A 26,913-nucleotide genomic window follows, 5' to 3' on the forward strand; every position below is an offset into this window, starting at 1 on the left:
CCCAAAATTGGGTGGGTGAACCCCCAAATTGGGGGGAAGAAGACTTAAATGGAAGTGTGAAATTCCAGAATTGAATGTGGACCCCCCCCAGACCTGGGGAGGAATCCCCAAACTTGGGGGGGACCCCCAAAATTGGGGTTAAAGCCCCAGATCCCGGGGAGCTAAGCCCCAAATTAAGGGAAGGAACCTCAAACATGTGGTGAGAACCCCAACATTGGGGGAAAGAACCTTAATATTAGGGTGGCAGGCCAAGAAAGGATGGTGGGGGCCTCCAAAATTGTGGGGGGCTTGGAATTGGGGGGAATCCCCAAAATGGAGGGGGAACCCCAAAAGTGGGGGGGGGGGCGAAGCACCAAATTAGGGGAAGGAACCCCAAAATTGCGGGGAAGAACTCTGAAATGGAGAGCTGAAAACCCGAAATTGAGGGGAAACCCCCCAAAACGGCGGGAAAACCCTCCATAAACACGAAACCGGTAATGTAACAGAGCAAAAAATGGCGTCCTACGGCCAGCTGCGAGGCTCAATTTTCTGGGGAGTGCTGGGAAATGTAGTTCTTGGCCACCGGGTTTCCGGGAGTCCATATTGTTTTCCCAGAGCATGCCGGGAGATGTAGTTCTCGGACACTGGGCTTCCGGGAGGCCATGTTGGTTTCCCATCTTTGCTAGACTCCGGGTGCTCTGGCTTCACAGAGAAACCCCCAAACTGAAAAATGTACCTGCTAATATATTGGGCTCTAAATGTAGCCCTGGGTTAATTGAATAACAATCCCTGGGTAAGATTGAAGTGCAGGAGGGGTTGGCTACGGTTTTAAGAGCCGGTTTGCAGAAAAGGGATTTCCCGTTAAGAAATGGCATATACTGATTGTTCTCTTCCTTGCTCTGCCAAGACCTGAAGCACATCTTGGAAGCCAGGCAGAATCCGTGGAGCCAATGGAGTTCTCAAGCTCGACTTCAGCTTCTTCCCAGCTAGAAGAAGCAAGGACACGCCGGCTGAGTTCCACAGGCAACGCGCCCGTATCTGTAGACGAGGATTTAGAGATGCTACTTTGGGAACTCTCAGACGGCATACTGGAAGCCGAGCTCGACTTGGACCCAGGGAAGGATGAGGATGACCTCCTCCTTGAGCTTTCCAAGATGATTGATGATTGAACTGCATAGTCCTATGGTATATTAAAAAAAAAAAAAAAAAAAAAAAACAACAACAAAAAAAAACTCTTCTTCTTGTTGGATACCCCGAGGTGATCCTTTTTCTAACTGAGGCTTTGCAATGAGACTTAAAGCACAGTTGGATCTGGTAGAAATTGGCAGGATCTGCACTCAGTTGTCCTAAGTTTTCCTGCTGGTCAGAGTTAAGGTCTTGTGCATGGTTCCGTAACTATAGGTGGCTACCTTTGATATCAAGAGGACAAAGCACTTGTTTCTTTTGGCACAGAAAGATGTCCATCGGCACGCTGTGGTGGCTGTGAATTGACGTAGTGATGGAGCGATGCTCTGAAGGCTTAAACGGAAAGCTTCTTCCTTCCGCCCCCCTTGGCACAGCTCGATGTTGGGCACATTGTGAAGCCTGGGTGTTCTGATTTCTCGGACAGTTGATACCCAAATCCCGGAGTTACTATGTCAACTCTTGACTTTTATTTGTGTATGCCATTGTTTTGACTGTAATCTTTTCAGATGATGAAGCTGTAGGGGCGGGAGGGAGCAAAATAATTATTCTAGCGTTGTGGACCAAACATGCTGCCAGGAGTGGTGGTGGTGGGGTCAGCCCACCCGGCCTTACTTTCAATTATCAGGGATGATAAAATGGTGTGAAAAGCAGCAGCTCTGCGATACGGCTACGCTACCCCCACTCCCTTCTCTTGTGCTGTACCAAAGTTCCCCCAAGCTTTGGTTGGTGCTTTTTGTTGGTGACAGTAGGACTCCAGGGCGAGTAGTCGGGACTCTCCTGCAGTAACTGGGTCAATTAAGGGTTGGTTTAAGTGCCTCCTGGTTTTTAAAATTGCTCCCCTGAGCTGCTGGCTCTGCTGCCTGCTACAGCAAATGTTCGGGTGCCATCAGCGTCGCACTTGGGCGTGGGCACTGACCCTGCGGAGGAGAGCTGAGACTCGCGTGTATTGTGTACCCTGCCGCCAGTGATCGTTTTCCCCTAGCAGATCTATTTTGAATCATTTCCCTAAATTTTAGAGGAACTTTAGGCTCTTTGTGCTATGATTTGTGAAGCTGTAGGGGCCCTCAGGCATTTGCTGCTGGCAGAGGAAAACCGCTTGTCGAATTTGTTGTAAATACTTTCTGTTTGGACAACAACGCCTGTGTGTGTGTGTGTGTGTGTGTGTGTGTGTGTGCGTGCTTTGACGACCCCCTGCGACGCCCCAGCTCCGCGAGGGAAGCTTTGAAGCGGCTCTGGGAAAACCTCTGCGGAAGAAACCGCTGCTAGTGACTTGCGGAAAAGGGACTCCACAATCAGTGAGATTGTAAAGTAGGTATGTTTATTCAGCGCTGGGCAGCACGGGAGGTCGTGGGCATGAAGATTGATGACTCTTCCTCGTCACCGCTAGTTGACCTCTTGTCTTTGCACAGACTCAGTTGCTCCTTGGCTCTTGTCCATCTGCAGGACCAGTTTCTCCCAGTTTCTTAAGACAGGCTCACTCTCTTATTAGGAGACTGACCTTGGTAAGGGGCCCAAGGCTTCTTGCTTTAGTTAATTGGCACAATGCACCATAGTTAGCAAAGACACTAAGTAGCATCCTAGTTTAACGCTGTCAGCGCTCTATCTCTACTTGATAAGATTCTCCTAACTCCCTCTCTCACTGGAGCCCACGCAGCCCTCCGTCCTGCCGAAGGACTTCACAGGGACTTCTGCCGGCTCCGGGTGCCCGCACACAGACAGAAATGGCTTTGAGAGAAAACAATCAGGAGGAGGAGAGCTCAGAGACTGCGGCCGGCTTCGGCCACCTTCCCCTCGCTTTCCCTCTCCGTGTTCAAACCGAGCACTGTTCTGCCGTCAACCTTCGCTGCCTCTGCCCGCGGCGCCGGGCTTTCGCGGGTGCCATTGCTCCTCTACATATTTTATCCTTCCTTTTGTAAGGAATGGTCCAGCAATTCGTGTCACTAAGGGATTTGAAGGGTTACCATCGAGGCCCGGGTCTAGGTGATAAGAGAACAAAGGGGTTTTTAGGGAAAAGTGCTGACTACTGCAGGGGATGTTGCTAGAGTTTCTGAAATCCGGCGCAGAGGCTCCCAAACGAGGAGGAAGGGGGAGCTGAAGGACAATTGAAGGACAAAAGCCTGAGAGGAAGACAACCAGCATTCAGCCCGAGCAAGCCCCGAGAGACCACCAGAGACTGGTACGCAGGCGCCCCTGGGAGGGGTTTCGGATTCCGGAAACCAATTCTAATAACCCTGCCTCTTCTCGAAGTAGTAATGAATATGTATTAGCCTGGGAGCATCAAAACCAGCCGCCTTACGTAACAGGCGTGCGTCCTGGGGGAGCAGAGACTCCCGGCGCACCCAGCGCTGCTTGCTTGCCTCTATTCGTTTAATAAATTGTAAACTTTGATTGTAATCCTATTTGGATTTATAACAGCCATTTATAACACTTTTTATATTTGTATTTTATTTAAGGCTGTCTTGCCCCCCTCCCCCCCCAGCCTCGCTGCTCGCCAATAAAGCTGGCGCAGGGGCTAAGGGATTTGAAGGGCCTGCTTGTACACCTAAGGGATTTGAGGGCCTGCTTGTACACCTTTGGGGACTGCCTCTTTTGGGGGGGGGGGGGGGGGGTGTTAGGAGCTGCTTGTATACTTTTTTAGGCATTCCTCTGAGAGGGGGTTGGGAGCTTCGTGTATACTGGGGGGGGAGGGCCTCCCTCGAGGTGGAAGGGGGGGGGTTGGAGCGTTTCTACACTGTAGGGGCCTGCCTGTACACTTTTGGGGCCTGCCTTGGAGGGGTTGGGAACTGCTTGTACACCTTTGGGGCCTGCGTCTGCGCGGGGCGGGGGGGGTTAGGGGGTTGGAGCTGGTTTTAACCTTTCGGGCTTGCATCTGGAGGGGCTTGGGGCCTGCCTTTGGGGGGGTGGTTGTGAGCTGCTTGTATACTGTAGGGGCCTGCTTGTACACCTTTGGGGCCTGCGTCTGGGGGGGGGTGGGAGCTGCTTGTACACTGTTAGGGCCTGCCTTGGGGGAGGGGTTGGGGCATGTGCCTTGGGGGCATGGGGTTGGGAGCTGCTTCTACGCTGTAGGGGTCTGGGTTTTGGGGGGTTGGGGCTGTTTGTACACCTTTGGGGCGTGCCTCTGGGGAGGATGGGGAGTTGCTTGTACATCTTTGGGGCCTGTGTCTGGGGGGGGGTTGGGGCCTGTGCCGGGGGGGTTGGGAGCTGCTTGTACGCTCTAGGGTCCTCTGGCAGGCTTTGGGGCCTCCCTTTGAGGGGGGCAGTTGGGAGCTGGTTGTACACCTTTGGGGCCTGAGTCTGGGGTGTGGGGGCTGGGGCTGAGGCCTGGGGCCTGGGGCATGCATCTGGGTGGTGGTGGGGGGGGGTCCAGTTCATGGGGGGGGGTGGGTTGGGAGCTGCTTGTGGACAGTTGGGGTCTGCATCCGGGTGTGGCTGGGGCCTGCTTGTAGACTTCTGCAGCCTGTGTCTGGTGTTTGGGGGCTTTTCTGTAGTGTTTGGGGATTGCATTTTGGCTTTGGGATGTGTCTAGAGCTTCTGGGGCCTAGCTGTAGTGCTTGGGGCCTGCGTCTGGGGCTTTTCTGTAGCATTTTGGTAGCGTGTTTGTGATTTGGGGTCTGTATCCAGGGTTTTGCCTTTTTTGTAGTTTTCAGCTTTGTGTCTGTTTCTTTGTTGGTTGCCTGGGGTTTGGGGTTTGGATCATTAGTCAGTGTCATTAGCGTCGGGGGGTTGATATGAAGGGTTAGGGTTGTGGTTAGAGTTGTTACGGTTAAAGAGAATAAGGATTTTAGGGTAAGGGGATCAAGGTTGTGGGAATAAAAATGTTTTTGCACAGAGTTACATCGTTTAGAGGGAAGGAGGGTGGTATTGATATATGCTTGCAGTGATAAGAAAGCTTAACAGACAACCTTGTAAAATGCAGACAACCAGAATCCTTAGAGCAATTGGGTGGAAATCACGGTGTAAGAAACATTACCACCTCAAAGAGGAAAACAGTCAAAAAAAAAATAAAATTGACTAGTGACAGGCCAGCAGCTGTGTATTTTCTGTGAAGCACTGGATAGATTGTGAACATGGATTACCCAGTCAATGGGGAAACTGGGGAGGGTCCTGGTCACCGAGAGGAAAAAAAAATTATATAAACTGTGTTATGGAACTAGTAGGTGGCTTGTGGGACGCCTGCCATTGCAATCGTGAATAAAAATGCTACCTCACTGAGATACTTGCCTGAGCCTATGGTATTGGTTACAGAGTGTTTCTAATAAGGTGTTAGGGTTTTAAGGTTTCAGGGCTAAGGCACTAGGGTTGGGTTTCAGGGTTAGGGTTTCCAGGGTTTAGGGTTAGGATTTTAAGGTTGTTAGGGTTGGAGTTATAAGGGTTAGGGTTTGGGGGTTAGTGTGTTAAGGTTTTAAAGTATTTTGTGGTTTTAGTGTTGATAGGGTTTTTAGGGTTAGGGTCTTAGGGTTTTAGTTATGGTCAGGTATTTAGGGTTAGGGTTTTAAGGTCTTATTTTTTTTTTTTTAAGGTTAGGGTCTCCAGCGTTAGGGCTTTGAGAATCTTTACGTTTTGGGTTAGGGTTTAGAGGGTCTTAATTTTTAGGGTTAGGGCTTTTAGGCGTAGGTCTAGTGTGGTAAATTTTATCGGGTTAGGACTGTAAGGGTTTTTAGGGTTAGGGTTTCTAGGGTTTTTTGGGGTAGGGGTTAGGGTTAGATCCGTGGGAGCCGTAGTGTTAGGGGTCAGGGTTCTTAGGGGTAAGGCCCAATATTAGGGTGGAAGGCCAAACTAAGGGGGGAGCCCCCCCCCAAAATTGAAGGGTCGAAGCCCCAATTTAGGGGAAGAAACGTCAAAATTGTGGGGTCCCCAAAAATTGGGCGGAAGAGCTTTTAATATTGGGGGAAACCCAAAAAAGGAGGGTGGGGGACTCTAAAATTGGTTGTGTCCCCCCCAAAATTGGTTGTGTCCCCCCCAAAATTGGTTGTGTCCCCCCCAATTAGGGGAGGAACCCCCAAAATTGGGTGGGCGAACCCCCATATTGGGGGGGCAGAACACTTAAATGGAAGTGTGAAATTCCAGAATTGAATGTGGACCCCCCAGAACAGTCTTCAGGGGTTTAGTGTGGTAAATTTTATCGGGTTAGGGCTGTAAGGGTTTTTAGGGTTAGGGTTTCTAGGGTTTGTTGGGGTAGGGGTTAGGGTTAGATCTGTGGTTGCCATAGCGTTAGGGGTCAAGGTTCTTAGGGGTTAGGCCTAATATTAGGGCGGAAGGCCAAAATAAGAGGGTGGGAGCCCCCCCCAAAATTGAAGGGTTGAAGCCCCAAGTTAGGGGAAGGAACGTCAAAATTGTGGGGTCCCCCAAAATTGGGCAGAAGAACTTTTAATATTAGGGGGGAACCCAAAAAAGGAGGGTGGGGGACTCTAAAATCGGTTGTGTCCCCCCCAAATTAGGGGAGGAACCCCCAAAATTGGGTGGGCGAACCCCCAAATTGGGGGGAAGAAGACTTAAATGGAAGTGTGAAATTCCAGAATTGGATGTGGACCCCCCAGAACAGTCTTCAGGGGTTTAGTGTGGTAAATTTTATCGGGTTAGGGCTGTAAGGGTTTTTAGGGTTAGGGTTTCTAGGGTTTGTTGGGGTAGGGGTTAGGGTTAGATCCGTGGTTGCCATAGGGTTAGGGGTCAAGGTTCTTAGGGGTTAGGCCTAATATTAGGGCGGAAGGCCAAAATAAGAGGGGAGGAGCCCACCCAAAATTGAAGGGTTGAAGCCCAAAGTTAGGGGAAGGAACGTCAAAATTGTGGGGTCCCCCAAAATTGAGCGGAAGAGCTCTTAATATTGGGGGAAACCCAAAAAAGGAGGGTGGGGGACTCTAAAATTGGTTGTGTCCCCCCCGAAATTGGTTGTGTCCCCCCCAAAATTGGTTGTGTCCCCCCCAATTAGGGGAGGAACCCCCAAAATTGGGTGGGCGAACCCCCATATTGGGGGGGAAGAAGACTTAAATGGAAGTGTGAAATTCCAGAATTGAGTGTGGACCCCCCAGAACAGTCTTCAGGGGTTTAGTGTGGTAAATTTTATCGGGTTAGGGCTGCAAGGGTTTTTAGGGTTAGGGTTTCTAGGGTTTGTTGGGGTAGGGGTTAGGGTTAGATCCGTGGTTGCCATAGGCTTAGGGGTCAAGGTTCTTAGGGGTTAGGCCTAATATTAGGGCGGAAGGCCAAAATAAGAGGGGGGGAGCCCCCCCCAAAATCGAAGGGTTGAAGCCCAAAGTTAGGGGAAGGAACGGCCAAATTGTGGGGTCCCCCAAAATTGGGCGGAAGAACTCTTTAATATTAGGGGGGAACCCAAAAAAGGAGGGTGGGGGACTCTACAATTGGGGGGGACCCCCAAAATTGGTCGGGTCCCCCCAAATTAGGGGAGGAACCCCCAAAATTGGGTGGGTGAACCCCCAAATTGGGGGGAAGAAGACTTAAATGGAAGTGTGAAATTCCAGAATTGAATGTGGACCCCCCCCAGACCTGGGGAGGAATCCCCAAACTTGGGGGGGACCCCCAAAATTGGGGTTAAAGCCCCAGATCCCGGGGAGCTAAGCCCCAAATTAAGGGAAGGAACCTCAAACATGTGGTGAGAACCCCAACATTGGGGGAAAGAACCTTAATATTAGGGTGGCAGGCCAAGAAAGGATGGTGGGGGCCTCCAAAATTGTGGGGGGCTTGGAATTGGGGGGAATCCCCAAAATGGAGGGGGAACCCCAAAAGTGGGGGGGGGGGCGAAGCACCAAATTAGGGGAAGGAACCCCAAAATTGCGGGGAAGAACTCTGAAATGGAGAGCTGAAAACCCGAAATTGAGGGGAAACCCCCCAAAACGGCGGGAAAACCCTCCATAAACACGAAACCGGTAATGTAACAGAGCAAAAAATGGCGTCCTACGGCAAGGTGCGAGGCTCAATTTTCTGGGGAGTGCTGGGAAATGTAGTTCTTGGCCACCGGGTTTCCGGGAGTCCATATTGTTTTCCCAGAGCATGCCGGGAGATGTAGTTCTCGGACACTGGGCTTCCGGGAGGCCATGTTGGTTTCCCATCTTTGCTAGACTCCGGGTGCTCTGGCTTCACAGAGAAACCCCCAAACTGAAAAATGTACCTGCTAATATATTGGGCTCTAAATGTAGCCCTGGGTTAATTGAATAACAATCCCTGGGTAAGATTGAAGTGCAGGAGGGGTTGGCTACGGTTTTAAGAGCCGGTTTGCAGAAAAGGGATTTCCCGTTAAGAAATGGCATATACTGATTGTTCTCTTCCTTGCTCTGCCAAGACCTGAAGCACATCTTGGAAGCCAGGCAGAATCCGTGGAGCCAATGGAGTTCTCAAGCTCGACTTCAGCTTCTTCCCAGCTAGAAGAAGCAAGGACACGCCGGCTGAGTTCCACAGGCAACGCGCCCGTATCTGTAGACGAGGATTTAGAGATGCTACTTTGGGAACTCTCAGACGGCATACTGGAAGCCGAGCTCGACTTGGACCCAGGGAAGGATGAGGATGACCTCCTCCTTGAGCTTTCCAAGATGATTGATGATTGAACTGCATAGTCCTATGGTATATTAAAAAAAAAAAAAAAAAAAGAAAAAAAAGAAAACAACTCTTCTTCTTGTTGGATACCCCGAGGTGATCCTTTTTCTAACTGAGGCTTTGCAATGAGACTTAAAGCACAGTTGGATCTGGTAGAAATTGGCAGGATCTGCACTCAGTTGTCCTAAGTTTTCCTGCTGGTCAGAGTTAAGGTCTTGTGCATGGTTCCGTAACTATAGGTGGCTACCTTTGATATCAAGAGGACAAAGCACTTGTTTCTTTTGGCACAGAAAGATGTCCATCGGCACGCTGTGGTGGCTGTGAATTGACGTAGTGATGGAGCGATGCTCTGAAGGCTTAAACGGAAAGCTTCTTCCTTCCGCCCCCCTTGGCACAGCTCGATGTTGGGCACATTGTGAAGCCTGGGTGTTCTGATTTCTCGGACAGTTGATACCCAAATCCCGGAGTTACTATGTCAACTCTTGACTTTTATTTGTGTATGCCATTGTTTTGACTCTAATCTTTTCAGATGATGAAGCTGTAGGGGCGGGAGGGAGCAAAATAATTATTCTAGCGTTGTGGACCAAACATGCTGCCAGGAGTGGTGGTGGTGGGGTCAGCCCACCCGGCCTTACTTTCAATTATCAGGGATGATAAAATGGTGTGAAAAGCAGCAGCTCTGCGATACGGCTACGCTACCCCCACTCCCTTCTCTTGTGCTGTACCAAAGTTCCCCCAAGCTTTGGTTGGTGCTTTTTGTTGGTGACAGTAGGACTCCAGGGCGAGTAGTCGGGACTCTCCTGCAGTAACTGGGTCAATTAAGGGTTGGTTTAAGTGCCTCCTGGTTTTTAAAATTGCTCCCCTGAGCTGCTGGCTCTGCTGCCTGCTACAGCAAATGTTCGGGTGCCATCAGCGTCGCACTTGGGCTTGGGCACTGACCCTGCGGAGGAGAGCTGAGACTCGCGTGTATTGTGTACCCTGCCGCCAGTGATCGTTTTCCCCTAGCAGATCTATTTTGAATCATTTCCCTAAATTTTAGAGGAACTTTAGGCTCTTTGTGCTATGATTTGTGAAGCTGTAGGGGCCCTCAGGCATTTGCTGCTGGCAGAGGAAAACCGCTTGTCGAATTTGTTGTAAATACTTTCTGTTTGGACAACAACGCCTGTGTGTGTGTGTGTGTGTGTGTGTGTGTGTGCGTGCTTTGACGACCCCCTGCGACGCCCCAGCTCCGCGAGGGAAGCTTTGAAGCGGCTCTGGGAAAACCTCTGCGGAAGAAACCGCTGCTAGTGACTTGCGGAAAAGGGACTCCACAATCAGCGAGATTGTAAAGTAGGTATGTTTATTCAGCGCTGGGCAGCACGGGAGGTCGTGGGCATGAAGATTGATGACTCTTCCTCGTCACCGCTAGTTGACCTCTTGTCTTTGCACAGACTCAGTTGCTCCTTGGCTCTTGTCCATCTGCAGGACCAGTTTCTCCCAGTTTCTTAAGACAGGCTCACTCTCTTATTAGGAGACTGACCTTGGTAAGGGGCCCAAGGCTTCTTGCTTTAGTTAATTGGCACAATGCACCATAGTTAGCAAAGACACTAAGTAGCATCCTAGTTTAACGCTGTCAGCGCTCTATCTCTACTTGATAAGATTCTCCTAACTCCCTCTCTCACTGGAGCCCACGCAGCCCTCCGTCCTGCCGAAGGACTTCACGGGGACTTCTGCCGGCTCCGGGTGCCCGCACACAGACAGAAATGGCTTTGAGAGAAAACAATCAGGAGGAGGAGAGCTCAGAGACTGCGGCCGGCTTCGGCCACCTTCCCCTCGCTTTCCCTCTCCGTGTTCAAACCGAGCACTGTTCTGCCGTCAACCTTCGCTGCCTCTGCCCGCGGCGCCGGGCTTTCGCGGGTGCCATTGCTCCTCTACATATTTTATCCTTCCTTTTGTAAGGAATGGTCCAGCAATTCGTGTCACTAAGGGATTTGAAGGGTTACCATCGAGGCCCGGGTCTAGGTGATAAGAGAACAAAGGGGTTTTTAGGGAAAAGTGCTGACTACTGCAGGGGATGTTGCTAGAGTTTCTGAAATCCGGCGCAGAGGCTCCCAAACGAGGAGGAAGGGGGAGCTGAAGGACAATTGAAGGACAAAAGCCTGAGAGGAAGACAACCAGCATTCAGCCCGAGCAAGCCCCGAGAGACCACCAGAGACAGGTACGCAGGCGCCCCTGGGAGGGGTTTCGGATTCCGGAAACCAATTCTAATAACCCTGCCTCTTCTCGAAGTAGTAATGAATATGTATTAGCCTGGGAGCATCAAAACCAGCCGCCTTACGTAACAGGCGTGCGTCCTGGGGGAGCAGAGACTCCCGGCGCACCCAGCGCTGCTTGCTTGCCTCTATTCGTTTAATAAATTGTAAACTTTGATTGTAATCCTATTTGGATTTATAACAGCCATTTATAACACTTTTTATATTTGTATTTTATTTAAGGCTGTCTTGCCCCCCTCCCCCCCCAGCCTCGCTGCTCGCCAATAAAGCTGGCGCAGGGGCTAAGGGATTTGAAGGGCCTGCTTGTACACCTAAGGGATTTGAGGGACTGCTTGTACAACTTTGGGGACTGCCTCTTTTGGGGGGGGGGGTGGGGGGGTGTTAGGAGCTGCTTGTATACTTTTTTAGGCATTCCTCTGAGAGGGGGTTGGGAGCTTCGTGTATACTGGGGGGGGAGGGCCTCCCTCGAGGTGGAAGCGGGGGGGGTTGGAGCGTTTCTACACTGTAGGGGCCTGCCTGTACACTTTTGGGGCCTGCCTTGGAGGGGTTGGGAACTGCTTGTACACCTTTGGGGCCTGCGTCTGCGCGGGGCGGGGGGGGTTAGGGGGTTGGAGCTGGTTTTAACCTTTCGGGCTTGCATCTGGAGGGGCTTGGGGCCTGCCTTTGGGGGGGTGGTTGTGAGCTGCTTGTATACTGTAGGGGCCTGCTTGTACACCTTTGGGGCCTGCGTCTGGGGGGGGGTGGGAGCTGCTTGTACACTGTTAGGGCCTGCCTTGGGGGAGGGGTTGGGGCATGTGCCTTGGGGGCATGGGGTTGGGAGCTGCTTCTACGCTGTAGGGGTCTGGGTTTTGGGGGGTTGGGGCTGTTTGTACACCTTTGGGGCGTGCCTCTGGGGAGGATGGGGAGTTGCTTGTACACCTTTGGGGCCTGTGTCTGGGGGGGTTTGGGGCCTGTGCCAGGGGGGTTGGGAGCTGCTTGTACGCTCTAGGGTCCTCTGGCAGGCTTTGGGGCCTCCCTTTGAGGGGGGCAGTTGGGAGCTGGTTGTACACCTTTGGGGCCTGAGTCTGGGGTGTGGGGGCTGGGGCTGAGGCGTGGGGCCTGGGGCATGCATCTGGGTGGTGGGGGGGGGGGGGGGTCCAGTTCATGGGGGGGGTGGGTTGGGAGCTGCTTGTGGACAGTTGGGGTCTGCATCCGGGTGTGGCTGGGGCCTGCTTGTAGACTTCTGCAGCCTGTGTCTGGTGTTTGGGGGCTTTTCTGTAGTGTTTGGGGATTGCATTTTGGCTTTGGGATGTGTCTAGAGCTTCTGGGGCCTAGCTGTAGTGCTTGGGGCCTGCGTCTGGGGCTTTTCTGTAGCATTTTGGTAGCGTGTTTGTGATTTGGGGTCTGTATCCAGGGTTTTGCCTTTTTTGTAGTTTTCAGCTTTGTGTCTGTTTCTTTGTTGGTTGCCTGGGGTTTGGGGTTTGGATCATTAGTCAGTGTCATTAGCGTCGGGGGGTTGATATGAAGGGTTAGGGTTGTGGTTAGAGTTGTTACGGTTAAAGAGAATAAGGATTTTAGGGTAAGGGGATCAAGGTTGTGGGAATAAAAATGTTTTTGCACAGAGTTACATCGTTTAGAGGGAAGGAGGGTGGTATTGATATATGCTTGCAGTGATAAGAAAGCTTAACAGACAACCTTGTAAAATGCAGACAACCAGAATCCTTAGAGCAATTGGGTGGAAATCACGGTGTAAGAAACATTACCACCTCAAAGAGGAAAACAGTCAAGAAAAAAATAAAATTGACTAGTGACAGGCCAGCAGCTGTGTATTTTCTGTGAAGCACTGGATAGATTGTGAACATGGATTACCCAGTCAATGGGGAAACTGGGGAGGGTCCTGGTCACCGAGAGGAAAAAAAAATTATATAAACTGTGTTATGGAACTAGTAGGTGGCTTGTGGGACGCCTGCCATTGCAATCGTGAATAAAAATGCTACCTCACTGAGATACTTGCCTGAGCCTATGGTATTGGTTACAGAGTGTTTCTAATAAGGTGTTAGGGTTTTAAGGTTTCAGGGCTAAGGCACTAGGGTTGGGTTTCAGGGTTAGGGTTTCCAGGGTTTAGGGTTAGGATTTTAAGGTTGTTAGGGTTGGAGTTATAAGGGTTAGGGTTTGGGGGTTAGTGTGTTAAGGTTTTAAAGTATTTTGTGGTTTTAGTGTTGATAGGGTTTTTAGGGTTAGGGTCTTAGGGTTTTAGTTATGGTCAGGTATTTAGGGTTAGGGTTTTAAGGTCTTTTTTTTTTTTTTTTAAGGTTAGGGTCTCCAGCGTTAGGGCTTTGAGAATCTTTACGTTTTGGGTTAGGGTTTAGAGGGTCTTAATTTTTAGGGTTAGGGCTTTTAGGCGTAGGTCTAGTGTGGTAAATTTTATCGGGTTAGGACTGTAAGGGTTTTTAGGGTTAGGGTTTCTAGGGTTTTTTGGGGTAGGGGTTAGGGTTAGATCCGTGGGAGCCGTAGTGTTAGGGGTCAGGGTTCTTAGGGGTAAGGCCCAATATTAGGGTGGAAGGCCAAACTAAGGGGGGAGCCCCCCCCAAAATTGAAGGGTCGAAGCCCCAATTTAGGGGAAGAAACGTCAAAATTGTGGGGTCCCCCAAAATTGGGCGGAAGAGCTCTTAATATTGGAGGAAACCCAAAAAAGGAGGGTGGCAGACTCTAAAATTGGGGGGACCCCCCCAAATTGGTTGTGTCCCCCCCCAAATTGGTTGTGTCCCCCCCAAAATTGGTTATGTCCCCCCCAATTAGGGGAGGAACCCCCAAAATTGGGTGGGTGAACCCCCATATTGGGGGGGCAGAACACTTAAATGGAAGTGTGAAATTCCAGAATTGGATGTGGACCCCCCAGAACAGTCTTCAGGGGTTTAGTGTGGTAAATTTTATCGGGTTAGGGCTGTAAGGGTTTTTAGGGTTAGGGTTTCTAGGGTTTGTTGGGGTAGGGGTTAGGGTTAGATCCGTGGTTGCCATAGGCTTAGGGGTCAAGGTTCTTAGGGGTTAGGCCTAATATTAGGGCGGAAGGCCAAAATAAGAGGGGAGGAGCCCACCCAAAATTGAAGGGTTGAAGCCCAAAGTTAGGGGAAGGAACGTCAAAGTTGTGGGGTCCCCCAAAATTGAGCGGAAGAGCTCTTAATATTGGGGGAAACCCAAAAAAGGAGGGTGGGGGACTCTAAAATTGGTTGTGTCCCCCCCAAAATTGGTTGTGTCCCCCCCAAAATTGGTTGTGTCCCCCCCAATTAGGGGAGGAACCCCCAAAATTGGGTGGGCGAACCCCCATATTGGGGGGGAAGAAGACTTAAATGGAAGTGTGAAATTCCAGAATTGAATGTGGACCCCCCAGAACAGTCTTCAGGGGTTTAGTGTGGTAAATTTTATCGGGTTAGGGCTGCAAGGGTTTTTAGGGTTAGGGTTTCTAGAGTTTGTTGGGGTAGGGGTTAGGGTTAGATCCGTGGTTGCCATAGGCTTAGGGGTCAAGGTTCTTAGGGGTTAGGCCTAATATTAGGGCGGAAGGCCAAAATAAGAGGGGGGGAGCCCCCCCCAAAATCGAAGGGTTGAAGCCCAAAGTTAGGGGAAGGAACGGCCAAATTGTGGGGTCCCCCAAAATTGGGCGGAAGAACTCTTTAATATTAGGGGGGAACCCAAAAAAGGAGGGTGGGGGACTCTACAATTGGGGGGGACCCCCAAAATTGGTCGGGTCCCCCCAAATTAGGGGAGGAACCCCCAAAATTGGGTGGGTGAACCCCCAAATTGGGGGGAAGAAGACTTAAATGGAAGTGTGAAATTCCAGAATTGAATGTGGACCCCCCCCAGACCTGGGGAGGAATCCCCAAACTTGGGGGGGACCCCCAAAATTGGGGTTAAAGCCCCAGATCCCGGGGAGCTAAGCCCCAAATTAAGGGAAGGAACCTCAAACATGTGGTGAGAACCCCAACATTGGGGGAAAGAACCTTAATATTAGGGTGGCAGGCCAAGAAAGGATGGTGGGGGCCTCCAAAATTGTGGGGGGCTTGGAATTGGGGGGAATCCCCAAAATGGAGGGGGAACCCCAAAAGTGGGGGGGGGGGCGAAGCACCAAATTAGGGGAAGGAACCCCAAAATTGCGGGGAAGAACTCTGAAATGGAGAGCTAAAAACCCGAAATTGAGGGGAAACCCCCCAAAACGGCGGGAAAACCCTCCATAAACACGAAACCGGTAATGTAACAGAGCAAAAAATGGCGTCCTACGGCAAGGTGCGAGGCTCAATTTTCTGGGGAGTGCTGGGAAATGTAGTTCTTGGCCACCGGGTTTCCGGGAGTCCATATTGTTTTCCCAGAGCATGCCGGGAGATGTAGTTCTCGGACACTGGGCTTCCGGGAGGCCATGTTGGTTTCCCATCTTTGCTAGACTCCGGGTGCTCTGGCTTCACAGAGAAACCCCCAAACTGAAAAATGTACCTGCTAATATATTGGGCTCTAAATGTAGCCCTGGGTTAATTGAATAACAATCCCTGGGTAAGATTGAAGTGCAGGAGGGGTTGGCTACGGTTTTAAGAGCCGGTTTGCAGAAAAGGGATTTCCCGTTAAGAAATGGCATATACTGATTGTTCTCTTCCTTGCTCTGCCAAGACCTGAAGCACATCTTGGAAGCCAGGCAGAATCCGTGGAGCCAATGGAGTTCTCAAGCTCGACTTCAGCTTCTTCCCAGCTAGAAGAAGCAAGGACACGCCGGCTGAGTTCCACAGGCAACGCGCCCGTATCTGTAGACGAGGATTTAGAGATGCTACTTTGGGAACTCTCAGACGGCATACTGGAAGCCGAGCTCGACTTGGACCCAGGGAAGGATGAGGATGACCTCCTCCTTGAGCTTTCCAAGATGATTGATGATTGAACTGCATAGTCCTATGGTATATTAAAAAAAAAAAAGAAAACAACTCTTCTTCTTGTTGGATACCCCGAGGTGATCCTTTTTCTAACTGAGGCTTTGCAATGAGACTTAAAGCACAGTTGGAACTGGTAGAAATTGGCAGGATCTGCACTCAGTTGTCCTAAGTTTTCCTGCTGGTCAGAGTTAAGGTCTTGTGCATAGTTCCGTAAGTATAGGTGGCTACCTTTGATATCAAGAGGACAAAGCACTTGTTTCTTTTGGCACAGAAAGATGTCCATCGGCACGCTGTGGTGGCTGTGAATTGACGTAGTGATGGAGCGATGCTCTGAAGGCTTAAACGGAAAGCTTCTTCCTTCCGCCCCCCCTTGGCACAGCTCGATGTTGGGCACATTGTGAAGCCTGGGTGTTCTGATTTCTCGGACAGTTGATACCCAAATCCCGGAGTTACTATGTCAACTCTTGACTTTTATTTGTGTATGCCATTGTTTTGACTGTAATCTTTTCAGATGATGAAGCTGTAAGGGCGGGAGGGAGCAAAATAATTATTCTAGCGTTGTGGACCAAACATGCTGCCAGGAGTGGTGGTGGTGGGGTCAGCCCACCCGGCCTTACTTTCAATTATCAGGGATGATAAAATGGTGTGAAAAGCAGCAGCTCTGCGATACGGCTACGCTACCCCCACTCCCTTCTCTTGTGCTGTACCAAAGTTCCCCCAAGCTTTGGTTGGTGCTTTTTGTTGGTGACAGTAGGACTCCAGGGCGAGTAGTCGGGACTCTCCTGCAGTAACTGGGTCAATTAAGGGTTGGTTTAAGTGCCTCCTGGTTTTTAAAATTGCTCCCCTGAGCTGCTGGCTCTGCTGCCTGCTACAGCAAATGTTCGGGTGCCATCAGCGTCGCACTTGGGCGTGGGCACTGACCCTGCGGAGGAGAGCTGAGACTCGCGTGTATTGTGTACCCTGCCGCCAGTGATCGTTTTCCCCTAGCAGATCTATTTTGAATCATTTCCCTAAATTTTAGAGGAACTTTAGGCTCTTTGTGCTATGATTTGTGAAGCTGTAGGGGCCCTCAGGCATTTGCTGCTGGCAGAGGAAAACCGCTTGTCGAATTTGTTGTAAATACTTTCTGTTTGGACAACAACGCCTGTGTGTGTGTGTGTGTGTGTGTGTGTGTGTGTGTGTGTGCGTGCGTGCTTTGACGACCCCCTGCGACGCCCCAGCTCCGCGAGGGAAGCTTTGAAGCGGCTCTGGGAAAACCTCTGCGGAAGAAACCGCTGCTAGTGACTTGCGGAAAAGGGACTCCACAATCAGTGAGATTGTAAAGTAGGTATGTTTATTCAGCGCTGGGCAACACGGGAGGTCGTGGGCATGAAGATTGATGACTCTTCCTCGTCACCGCTAGTTGACCTCTTGTCTTTGCACAGACTCAGTTGCTCCTTGGCTCTTGTCCACCTGCAGGACCAGTTTCTTCCAGTTTCTTAAGACAGGCTCACTCTCTTATTAGGAGACTGACCTTGGTAAGGGGCCCAAGGCTTCTTGCTTTAGTTAATTGGCACAATGCACCATAGTTAGCAAAGACACTAAGTAGCATCCTAGTTTAACGCTGTCAGCGCTCTATCTCTACTTGATAAGATTCTCCTAACTCCCTCTCTCACTGGAGCCCACGCAGCCCTCCGTCCTGCCGAAGGACTTCACGGGGACTTCTGCCGGCTCCGGGTGCCCGCACACAGACAGAAATGGCTTTGAGAGAAAACAATCAGGAGGAGGAGAGCTCAGAGACTGCGGCCGGCTTCGGCCACCTTCCCCTCGCTTTCCCTCTCCGTGTTCAAACCGAGCACTGTTCTGCCGTCAACCTTCGCTGCCTCTGCCCGCGGCGCCGGGCTTTCGCGGGTGCCATTGCTCCTCTACATATTTTATCCTTCCTTTTGTAAGGAATGGTCCAGCAATTCGTGTCACTAAGGGATTTGAAGGGTTACCATCGAGGCCCGGGTCTAGGTGATAAGAGAACAAAGGGGTTTTTAGGGAAAAGTGCTGACTACTGCAGGGGATGTTGCTAGAGTTTCTGAAATCCGGCGCAGAGGCTCCCAAACGAGGAGGAAGGGGGAGCTGAAGGACAATTGAAGGACAAAAGCCTGAGAGGAAGACAACCAGCATTCAGCCCGAGCAAGCCCCGAGAGACCACCAGAGACTGGTACGCAGGCGCCCCTGGGAGGGGTTTCGGATTCCGGAAACCAATTCTAATAACCCTGCCTCTTCTCGAAGTAGTAATGAATATGTATTAGCCTGGGAGCATCAAAACCAGCCGCCTTACGTAACAGGCGTGCGTCCTGGGGGAGCAGAGACTCCCGGCGCACCCAGCGCTGCTTGCTTGCCTCTATTCGTTTAATAAATTGTAAACTTTGATTGTAATCCTATTTGGGACTCAGCCATTTATAAAACTTTTTATATTCGTATTTTATTTAAGGCTGTCTTGCCCCCCTCCCCCCCCCAGCCTCGCTGCTCGCCAATAAAGCTAGCGCAGGGACCCCTGCCTGCAACCATAGAGACGCGGTCCTCCCGGCCTGCTAGAGCGGCCCCCCACGCTCCTCCAGCATCCCAGCGTCCCTTGCGCGCTCCCGCCCGGCCTCAGGGGCTTCCGGAGGCGGCCCAGCAGGGGCGGCGGGAGCAGCGAGGCGGCGGCAGCAATGGCGTACCGCGGGCAGGACCAGAAGGTGCAGAAGGTGATGGTGCAGCCCATCGTAGCCTTCCTGCGGCCGGGGAGCGACGGGGGAGCGGGTGGGGGGCGGCCCCGGCCTCAGGGGTCTCGGCCCGGGCCTTGAGGCCTTGTCCCGGGGCCCTGGGGCCTCGTTGCAGGGTTTGAGGCCTTGTCCTGAGGCCTTGTCCCGGGCCTGGAGCTCTTGTCCCCGTGCTGAGCCCTTCACGCAGCGCCCCGGAACCTCATCTTCTGCTACCTGCAGAGCGTGAGTAGCGCGGGGAGAGGACGGGGAGGGGATGGGGATGGGGATTTGGGGGGGGTGGGGGGAGCGGGGAGGGTCCGGGGATCTCCCTCGCTGAGTTTTCGGCTCCCACCCGTTGCTCGGGGCAGGTTTGTGGGGAATGGAGAGCTGTGCGGCGTGCTGGTGGGTACAAGGAGCTGCTGCGCAGCCCGGCGTTTCGCCCTCGTGTTAACGGGAGTGGGATCGTGCAGCCGGGCGTGCAGGAGTGTTCCCTTGTGACTGGAAACGTGTCCTTCAGCAAACGTGTAGTATTCACCCAGTCATATAAGACTCTAAAATGTCAGACTGTTAATTGAAACTGCCCCTGAGAGTTGCTCCTTGGAGTGTTTGGGAGCTCTAGCGGCTATGGTTAGCGGGTATTTCTGAACACACGAGAGAGAACAAAACTGCTCGCGGTGTTTGTGTTCCAATTTACTCTCCTCCTTCGTTCTGCAGAGCTCGAGGATCCAGGTGTGGCTGAGCAAGTGAACGTGCGGATAGAAGGCTGCATCATCGTGAGTGTCAGCACGACCCCACGTTACGTCGTTAGTTTGTTTTCCCTCATTCACAATCCTATTTTTTCTTGTCAAGAAAAACTAGCCCAAGGGAAAAAAGAAATCGTGCTTCTCTAACAATTAGTCTTCATTGTCCAGCCTGGCTCAGCAAAGCTGACGATGGTTCGTGTTGTTGCTGAACTAATTGCCACTGTTGCCGATTTCTAGGGCTTTGACGAGTACGTGAATTTGGCGCTGGACGACGCAGAGGAGATTCACTCCAAGACAAAATCAAGGAAACAGCTGGGTGTGTCGTGTGTCTGTGCAACCCGAGTGACGCGCGGTCTGAAACCTGCCCGGGTGAGCCTTCTAGGTAGCAGCACTGAGAGGTACCAACCGTGTGACGAGCCTTGCTGTTGAAGTTCAGTGAGCAATTCCTGGCTACATCTCTGTCCCTGATGATTTTTGAGCTGCTGATTTTGCTGAATGAAGGAGAATCTGTCCCTGCCTGAGACCAGTTCTGGTCTTTGGAACGTGTAATACCAGGCGGCCTGCACTCTGCATGATGGGCAAAACCCTGCTCAACCACACGAAACACTTTCTGAAAACACGAGATTATTCTCAGGTTCTGGGCTCTCTCTAATCCCCTCTTTCCCTTCTCTGTGCTGCAGGCCGGATCGTGTTAAAAGGGGACAGCATCACTCTTCTACAGAGCGTTTCTAAGTAGAATTTGCCATCCTTAGAACAAAGGTGGCTGCCGTGCTGCGGAGTGACTGAGTGCCAGGGGAACGCGGCCCGCTGGTAGATAGGAAGTTATTTGTAACTGGGGTTGCATGCTGAGGTCAAAAGTCCTTCCTTTGTGGGAGCGAGTTGTTTGTAGCTTGAAACAATACGTGATGTATTTCACAAATAGCCATTTTTCACATTAACTGTAAATGTAAACCACAAATCTGCTTGTTTTCAGTCTCTTCCTTCTGTGAATGGAGAAGGAGGAGAAATATAGAAGCGTGGGCTTTTCTTTTTGCTGTGGATCTGATAAGTTTCGATAACGCTATGTGCTTTCTTGACCATTACATCTGCATTACGTGGCCAGGGTGGACTCGTTCAGGGCACGGAAGCCCCACACAGTCCTTGAGCTAGCAGGGTGCTAAGGAGGGTGTTGGAGATTTTGCATGCAATTGCAGCCCTTTGTTGCTGCAGTGACAGGTTCCTCAGATTCTTTCTAAACAGGGTTTAACTTGTTGAGAATCTTTTTGGGAGTGCTTATTGTGGATCAGTCAGTAAAAGTATCTTAGTGGGCCCGTGAGGGATTTGGGGCTGTGGTGCAGTAACCCAGTGTTTACAAGTGTTACTGCTACGCATGCTTGTCCAATAACGTCTCCAGATCAGAGAGTGAGAGCGGGCAACTGGTTTGGATTAAATCTGTCACTTCTTGCTGCTTTGGACAGAGCCTGTAGATTAAACCCTTGTGCTGTTCAATAAGCTGGGGTATCAGATGTGTCGGTTGGGTTTTTACCATTTGATTTATTTTTTTTATCCGTTTGGAGATCTGTCTTTTCTATTTAAGTTTCCCCAAGAGAGCTGAGTTGCTTGATGCATCGACCAAAGAGAAGTTCCCCGGCTGACTTGGGACAGCCAGTCCCCTCGTTTTTCTGATCACAAAAAAAAAGAAAAAAGAAAAAAATCGAAGAAGAAAAATTTTGACTGTAACTGTAACTCAGAAACTAAGATTACCTAAATGGAGAGAAATGAATTTTGATGCACAGGCTGTGCTAGAAATCTGTTAATCAGCATTCAGTTTTTCAAAACTTCAATTTGTGTATCATCATCATGAAAATTAATAAATTCAAGGTGGGAGATCCTTTCCTGAAAGGGAAGGACAGAAATACGAGTCTTGCTGTGGGGCCTACCCAGCGCAGTTCTGCCATTCCGAGAAGTAATACGTCAGGAGTGTCACAGCAGACGTTCCCAGGAAGAAACCTTTGAGGGGCAGCACGACACACTTGATTGGCTAAAGCAGCTTCAGCTGGACAGCCTGCTGCCGGGATGGGTAATTCTAAGTTGTGTTCAAGTTGCTGAGTTCCTTTCAGCATGTAGTAAAGATGTAACGTGCCAATGTCGTTCGGGAACAGGAGGCATTACGTGTCACCAGCAGTGGGCACGTAGGGAACAAAACAGTATCTTACGAGGTCCTCCACATCTGCCTTTCATTTTGTCCTTGGTTTGCCAGCTGGAGCTTTCAGGAGGTGAGGAAGGAGGCTGTCCCAGTGAATAGTTCAGGTGTTGCAGGGTATTTGTGATGCAGTGCTTGTAAAATTTACCTGCCCGCATCTCCTGTTACAGGCAGCCCCCCGCGGGCCCTGTGAGACGGGGAGCTGCTGCCCGGGGTTAGGCCCAAGGTGCCCTGTCAGGCCCAGGGCCGCCCTTCCCCTCGCCCTGCCCTTCCCTCCCGCTCCTCAGCCCTTGCTCAGGCCTTTTGGGCCGTCTGGCCGTCCGTCTGGCCGTCTGTCCATCCATCCGGCCGTCTGGCCGTCCATCTGGCCCTGTGTCCCTCCATCCCACCTCCCTGCCCTGTCCCTGCCGTCTCCCTGGGGAAGCAAAGAGTCCCTGGGCTGTCTTCAGGGGGGAGGTTCTGCTCAGGAAATTAAAGCTTCCCCCTTAACCCGCCTTGCGAGTTATTTTGAGTTCCAACCTTCTGCCTTCCTTTCGTAGCAGTGCCTCTGAGGGGTGCGCTGTAAGGTAGCCGTCATCTGGCGCGCTGCTCCTGCGTTTCCCAAAGGAACTGCCTTCGGGATCTGACTAACTCTGGATGCACGCGGTTGTCACCTTAATTTCTCCGTTAGTTTGCTGAAAACAACCCGCTTGGGTTGTTCAAACCCGCTTGGGTTTGTTCAAACTTGGATCGAGGAGGTCTCTGTTTCCTTATGCTGATGTTCACGATGAAAGTGCAGAAGGGATGCTTACTGTTGCCCGGGTCAGTCCTGTTGCCAGGATGGGAATGTTTAGCCTACCGGCCCTCTGGTGCTGTTAGGCTGCACTCGGAGTGTGAGCTCTGGGCCTTATTTGGAAAAGACTGCGTTATTTGAGTGTACAAACCCGAGATATTCTGCGGATAGGTGATTCTCAAACCACGTCAGAACCACCGCTGTGGCGTGTGCTGGAGTCGGACGTGCGTTTGACTGATCAGGCGGAGCAGGTGAATTGAATTTGTTGCTGGATGGCGAGGTGTTCTGGGGGAAGAGCTAGTCTAAGGAAAACTTCCTCTTACTGCCCCTTCCCATCTCAAATGGCCACTGTCTGGGGAAATTGCTTCTTTATGACATTAACTACAACGTTACAGTGAGGATGAGGAATCATCATTACTCCCATAGTTATTTGCTGCCAGGCCGCAGCGTTGATTTCAGAGATTTAAAAAAAAAAAAAAGGAAAAAGAAAGGAAGTATGTATTCTTTCACATACTCTCTTTTCCCTGAGAGTAAATGTTGTAGCTTCAGCAGTACCCTTCCTCTGGAAACGATTCCCAGTGCCTGCTCAGACACTGGGGAGGAAAATGACAGAGAGAACAATGGAGGAGAGCCACCCGATACAAAGAAAGGAAAAAAGGGGTTATGGATGAAGGGAAAGCAACTACATAAAAAATTGGTGCTATCTAAAAATTGGTTAAGGGTTTGGGACCTGCAGGTGCTGCCTACACGTGCGTGTGTTGCAGTCGTGCCTGTTGCCACTGCGCAAAATGGAGAGAGCTTCTTTGTTGAATGCAGCATGTTAAAGCATGCGCCATTGCCTGGAAGAAAAGCACGGCCTTCCCTCGTGTGGGACTTCTTCCCCATTGATCTGTGGTTTACCTGAAGGTTTACCATAACCTGCATAAGTTTCAAAAGCAAGCAAACAACCAACCAAAAAACAACACCAACATTAAAGAGTGGCAAGGCAGATGCTCATCTGGGGACTCTGACTCATCGGTGACATCACCAAGCAAAGCACTGTGAGCGCTTCGGGTCGGGGCTGCTGCGGCGAGCCTCGCAGCCGGGAGGGAGAGCGGGTACGGTTCGCCTCTGGCGGGTCTGTGTCAGCCCTCTGCCCTGGTGGCTTCGTTAGCAGTGAGAGTTTGACTGCTGTGTTCCCAGCTTTCGCTTCTGCACCGACCGTGTGGCAGAGCCCGCAAGCTGCTTCCTCAGCTGGAAGAGGAAGAGGAGTGACCTCAACTGTGCCGAGGTAAAGCAGAACTGTTGAAAAGATTTGTCAAAGATGCGGGTTGTACCAGCGCAGCCGCTGCAGCTGCAGCAGGTCCTGGAGCATTGGAGAAGATAGAGAGGGGTTTCTTCGTGAAAAGAACGCTGTGAAAGTGTTTTCACGCGGGAAATTAGGAGAAGCGCCTCTGTTGTTTGGATATCCTCTATTGACCTGGCACACGGGCATTACAGCATACCTGGCACACTCTTTGTATTGTTTGTAAAAAAAAAAAAAAAAAAGTGTTTTAGGGCAGGCCAAAAACCTGCCTTGGCACTTCCACATCGCAGCAGTGCTTGCAGGCCGTGCATCCTGGATGCCAGGCCAGGATCTAAATCCGATGGTGCTGTTGGTAACGTGAAGTTCAGGAAGCACTTCTGGGTTTTTCTGCTCTTCCATGTGAATTTTTGCCCTGTGAAGGTGGTGTACTGAGCTCTTTTCTTACCAACAAATAGGTTTAAAAGCAGTTACAGCAAGGATGAGCTGTGCTAGCAGGGGGCTGTTCTGTGCTTCGACCATGGGAAGATGAATGGTTTACCTATGCACCGTTAAATATAGTTTGACACCTAGCACACAACACTTGCAGCCTGTGGGGTGCTTTAACAAGCAGGTAAATCAGCGGAGACTGTTTTGCAGCCAGGCTGATGCTGGGTGATTAAAAAGCAGGGTCACAACAAGGAGTTTATGCTGTTCTTTCTTGCTTGTCATCCGACTGTCTGCTTACACTGTTCTAAAAAAAAAAAAAAAAACCACCAAAACGGGGTAAGCATCTTTAATACCTTTATTATAAATGGAAGGCACAAAACAGGCCAGCAACAGAGACTGTCCAAGAGAAAGACTTTGTGCTTTATAAACAAACAAGAAATTACCCTTAGGTAGGTGTGATAATCCTTCCCTAATGCATTTTTTGGAGTGCAAAAATATTTTGTTCCCTTCTTGCTCTTCTCTCCAGGACAAAGGCAGAATAGCCAACTGGAAAGTTAGACCAGGGAGGTCAGTTTGTTCCATACTGAGAAAGACAAGCCTGTAAAACAAACTAGACAGGTTTTCTTTGGACTAGTTATCTTCCTTCAGCAAAGGCAAAGTTTATGACACTTGTTGGCATGTATTTCCAGACCCCCAGCTACCGTGACTGTAGTGCATCTGTAATTCTTTTGTACAAAAAGAGTTCAAAATCTCGTAACGCAAAAACTTTACTAGCACCCTGGAGAAAAAAGAAATCTAAAACTCTTGCCAACTTCTATTACAGACCTGCTGAGTACACCAGAGTTACTCATTTTTATTCAGGCTTTCAGGGGCTAGTTCAGTTGGTTTCTGTTCAGCACTTGGATCGCCATATTGGCAGATGTCAGTTAAAAAAAAAAAAAAAGCTTTGGAGATCTTTTTTAAAATGAGACTGCTTTTTATGGCATTTAGGGCTGTGAGGTATCCTTGGTTTTTGCTTTCTTCCCATTCCTTAGACCAGATCCATTCATACCCTGAACAGCGTTCTGGGTCTGTTCAGGAAAATGGAAGGCAACAAGCAAAATGATGAGCTCCTTGGGCATTCAAAAGAGCTCAATCTGGAAAAGATTTCAAGTCCAACTTCCATGCTAAGGAGCACCAGTAATTTTTAGAAGTAGATGCAGAGGAATCTGCATGGCACTAGGTGTGTTTCTGAAGGTGCTAAAGGTCGGAAGTGACGATTCCTCTCAATACTAAAGAAGAGAAGGAAACCTTGCACTTAACTACTGTTTTTATTCCCTTTGTCAAGCAGTCAAAACCAACAACTAATACGAGAACCCAACTTTTCCCCTCTTTACTTTAGATTTGGGAAAATTCCCTGCCAAAATAATACTTCCTGGAAAATTCACTAGTGTTTGTGTGAGTAAAAGGTTCCAACCTTTTATTATTAATTTGTAAGAACTATTTCATCCGCTTTTGTCCAGAAGAGTCAGAAATAATTTGCACAGAAATGTGCAGCATTTTAATGAAAGGATTCAGAATCACTCTAATTTGAACTTTATCTGGTCTGGTTGCAGGTTTTATGACATTTAGTGTCTTAAAAAAAAAATCAAAATATCTGACTTCACATCAGAAAAAAAAACCTGCTTGTGGCTAAATAAAATCTGTTGCAGCTCTGGTCATTGAAAAATCATTGGCTGTTAAATTGGACGTAAGTCATCTTTTCTAACCTTTCATGATCTTGCAGCAATGGATGATGATGGATATATGGATTAGGGAACAGCACGTGATGGCAAACCTGTGGTATTTGCTACAGCGCAGAAAGAAAACAAATTGCTTCCAAAAAATCAAACTAATTCAAAATTCTTGGTATCATGCAGCCATGCCACTGGCAAAGTGAGCATTGCCCTGCCTCTCAAAGCTTGCTGTATCCTTGATCTGCTGTCTTCCTGCTGTTAATTGATTGCAACTCTACGTGTCTGATCAGGGCTACGAGTTGTTCTCCATATGGATACCATACAACATATACTGTGCACGCTTGTGTGTATAGATATGTTTATCCTGTATGCATGTACATATGTATGCATATTTGTGTGCTGGCCCCCAGATCACTCATGGTATAAAGCATTGGCCTCGAAGGCATACTCATCAAAATATTTGGTAGATCCTCCATTTTTTTCTAGTTCCCTCAAAATGAGAGAGTTTTTACGCGCTCTCTGTGTCAAAAAGGCAAAACTTCTGATTTCCACTGTCGCTCTCGCTAACTTTCTATCACTCACTCCTCGTGTGTGTGTCTAAACACATATGTGTGTATGCGTATGCACATTTGTGTATTTGTATGCACTGGTGTGTTTTTTGCTGTACAGGTAATAAAGACGGGGAAAGGTTTTAGTGTTTTCTTAATAGGTGAAGAAATCTTGAAGACCAGAGATTGGAACATACTGAATTTTGAATAAAAAAAAAAAAAAAAAGTCAAATTATCTGGCTGTGGAAGATGGATCCTCATTTTTGCAGCCACTTTGAATCACGAGTTCATCTCTAAATGCACTGGTTTTTTTTTGTTTTTGTTTTGTTTTGTGGGGGGTTTTTTTTGGTTTTTATTTTTTGAAGAGCTAACTAACCCTGGCTGTCTCCAGTCTGAGAGAGTGTTCAGATGGACTTGCTTCCTCCATTAGTTATAAGCTGTTTAAAAGCACATCCTACGTTTGAATTGTGGATGAGAGGTTCCCTTGGCAAAGTGGAGAGGCAAATTCTTCCTACCCCTTTATCATTAATTCACGGATTCAGTGTTGGTTCGGCCTCCAGGAGAAGTTAACTGGAAGTCTTTGAAGATCAATAACTTTGCTGAGGTTGTCCAGGTAGGTGAACTCGAAGACCCACAGTGACTGGAACATGCTATTTAATGCGTCATACTGCGTTCTGTAGA

The 26,913-nt window shown here is 49.8% G+C and overlaps 1 protein-coding gene across 5 annotated transcripts in view; it reads left to right on the top strand.

Annotated features, from left to right (window-relative positions):
* The first annotated feature begins 250 nt into the window (after positions 1–250).
* LOC310885517 (zinc finger CCCH domain-containing protein 11A-like) overlaps positions 251–26,913 on the top strand; it is a 29,442-nt gene continuing 2,779 nt past the window's right edge. Inside the window, exons 1-6 of one of the 5 annotated variants that reach the window (XM_083808982.1) lie at positions 251–772; positions 887–1,164; positions 8,456–10,903; positions 15,591–18,564; positions 19,276–19,334; positions 19,542–26,845. The gene's annotated coding sequence lies outside the window, so the exon portion shown is untranslated. Of the gene's footprint in view, positions 773–886; positions 1,165–3,181; positions 3,341–7,822; positions 8,342–8,455; positions 10,904–15,590; positions 18,565–19,275; positions 19,335–19,541; positions 26,846–26,913 lie in introns of those variants that run through there. The other 4 variants (XR_014574844.1, XR_014574841.1, XR_014574842.1 and 1 more) reach the window with 4 other exon arrangements.

This window comes from Anser anser, assembly GCF_964211835.1.
Source record: "Anser anser genome assembly, chromosome: 23".
Taxonomy (NCBI): domain Eukaryota; kingdom Metazoa; phylum Chordata; class Aves; order Anseriformes; family Anatidae; genus Anser; species Anser anser.